Source organism: Capra hircus, chromosome 13 (assembly GCF_001704415.2).
Source record: "Capra hircus breed San Clemente chromosome 13, ASM170441v1, whole genome shotgun sequence".
Classification (NCBI taxonomy): domain Eukaryota; kingdom Metazoa; phylum Chordata; class Mammalia; order Artiodactyla; family Bovidae; genus Capra; species Capra hircus.
The window spans coordinates 61,942,519-61,945,148 of NC_030820.1; the positions used below are offsets into that span (position 1 = coordinate 61,942,519).

General features: G+C 42.8%; 1 pseudogene across 1 annotated transcript; it reads right to left on the reverse strand.

Annotated features, from left to right (window-relative positions):
• LOC108637410 lies at nucleotides 246-1,088 on the reverse strand (annotated as a pseudogene). The gene has a single exon (XR_001919054.1). The product of XR_001919054.1 is annotated as a 40S ribosomal protein S6 pseudogene (transcript).

The window sequence follows — 2,630 nt, forward strand, 5'->3', positions numbered from 1 at the left end:
GTTATAATCAAGAAAGGAATTTACTTAACCTAAGGTTTAACATGTTTAATCTTAAAGGTTAATACTTATTTCTCCTATATGCTAGTTATATTCATTATAAGGGCAGGGATATGGAGATTTAGCAGCAAATATTGGCTCAACAAATGTAAACCCTTCACACCAATGTTTCCCTTAAGATCTATTTAGTCTTAAGATAGTGATAAAGTTACATTTTTGCATAGCAAGAACACAGTGATTTATAGTGATTTTTTTTTTTTTTTTTGGTGTCTGGTCTGCTTTATTTGTCACTCTCAGAACACCTCATTTTTGACTGGACTCAGACTTGGAAGTAGAAGCTCTCAGGGAGGACAGCCTCCGTCTCTTGGCGATCTGCTCCTGCCGTTTTTCTTTGGCCTCCTTCATTCTCTTGGCCAAAAGTTTAGCATATTCTGCAGCCTCTTCTTTATTTTTCTTAGTATGCTGTTTCTTCAGAGCAATATGCCGGCGTTTGTGTTGCAGAACCCGGGGAGTCACGAGACGCTGAATCTTGGGTGCTTTAGTCCTAGGTTTCTTACCGTCTTTGTTTAGGGGCTTTCGCACAACATACTGGCGGACATCATCTTCTTTAGAGAGATTGAAAAGTTTGCAGATTCTGCTAGCTCTTTTGGGACCCAGGCGACGAGGCACTGTAGTATCAGTGAGTCCAGGAATATCCTTCTCCCCTTTTTTCATGATGACCAAATTGAGAACACTCAGATTGGCATCCACAATGCAACCCCGCACAGATTTGCGCTTTCTCTCTCCAGTCCTCCTTGGTCTGTAACAGGAATGCCCCTTACTCAGAAGCAGGTGAACTCGGCCATGGGTCAAGACACCCTGCTTCATGGGGAAACCCTGCTTGTCGTTCCCGCCACTGATTCGGACCACATAACCCTTCCATTCTTCACCCAAGGCGTCAGCAGCAACTTCTGTGGCCATACGCTTCTCGTAGAAGGTACGAAGTTTTCGTTCATCGTCCACTTCAATGAGCTTCCGGCAGCCAGTGGCCGGGAAAGAGATGTTCAGCTTCATTCTGAAGCGGCCGACAGCCTCCGAGGCGCCACGAAAAAGAGCGATTTATAGTGATTTATAACAAAGTACAGTGATCTATAACAAAAGAGAAAATTCATTAACTCAAAAAGTCTAGTATTGCTAATATCAAAAAACTACTATATTTCCTTTTCTATATTCCAAATACATTGATTAATATATTCCCAGGTGCCTAAGGATATGGAGGCCTGATGGCAATCATTGACTCATCAATGAGAAAAGCCCTACGCTAATACTCCAAACTCTCTGTGTTGTTTGTGATTGAGGGGTTGTCACACAAGCTAGTCTGTCAGCAGAGAGGTTTGACCTGAGACATCCTTGTCACACCCAGGGCAGGGAATTAGCAGTAATTATTGGCACGACAAATGAAGAAAAAACCCTTCACCAATATAATTCCTAATTGACCCATTATTACTATACTAATGATCTTCTAACTTCTCAAAAGAGTCTGTATTTAGAAAGTTTTAAAACATCCTGTGCCTCTCACAGTTGGGAGGCTGTAAACAATCACATGCAGCCAGACGAGCCTGATCAGGCAGGCCAGAGAACCTTCAGGGTTCTTAAGTTGAAACACTCTTGTCACGCCCAGGAATTTTTATTAACTGGAGCTGCAAGTTAACTCCTTCTCTGAGAGAAATGGTTATGGGGGAGGCTCCCCGTAAAGTACTCTGGTTTTGGGGATAGATGCTCGGGAACAGGGGGTTTCCTGAGGCTTGATCACGCCTTTGCGTATGCCAAGCTTCCTTCCTCATGACCTTTGCCATGGGTGGAGTTCCTCACGCTGGCCCCCAACACCATACCCATGGCCTACCAGGAGGCCTTTTAGCTAATATTTTTCTTCATTCAACACAATTTTAATTCATTTAAATATGAAAACTATACACACCATAGCTCAGATTCATGTGCATCACATAAAAACCATATATAAGTGTGCCCCAAATCCAAATAGTCTATATTAGTCATTCTGTAAGGAAGGTGGGAATCTGGCTTTATTAAAACAAAATCCTCCATGCTGTTCTGTGATTTACTGAACTTGAGTCATGCTGAAACTGTGGTCCTCAGACCAGCAGCACTAACCTCCCATGGACACTCATTAGAAATGGAGACTCAGATCATACCCCAAACCAGCTGCTCAGTAATTTGTATTTTAACAACATCCTCAGGGAATTGTAGGCACACAAAATTGTGAAAAACACAAAATACTTCTTTATGATTCCCAGGGCCCTGTTTAACTCTATAATTTCAGGATCCAGAGGTCAAGGTTTCTAAGGGTATAGGGTTCTGGAATGTTAAAAGTCTAGATTCTTCAAGGTTCTAGGATTCTAAATTTCTGAGGTTTTAGAATCCTAGTGTCTTCTAGTTCTCAGATTTGGACCTTCTAGGTTTCCACTGTTCCAGAGTCCTAAGGGTCAGAAGTCCTGAGGCCTCAGTATTGAGCATCTCTGTGGGTGGCAGGCAGGATGCTCACAGCGGGTAATAACCAGTCCTCTTTCCTTCTCCATCTCTCCTCTCCCTCCTCACCTTCTGACCTTTTTCCTTCCTTCCCTCTCTCCATTTCTCTC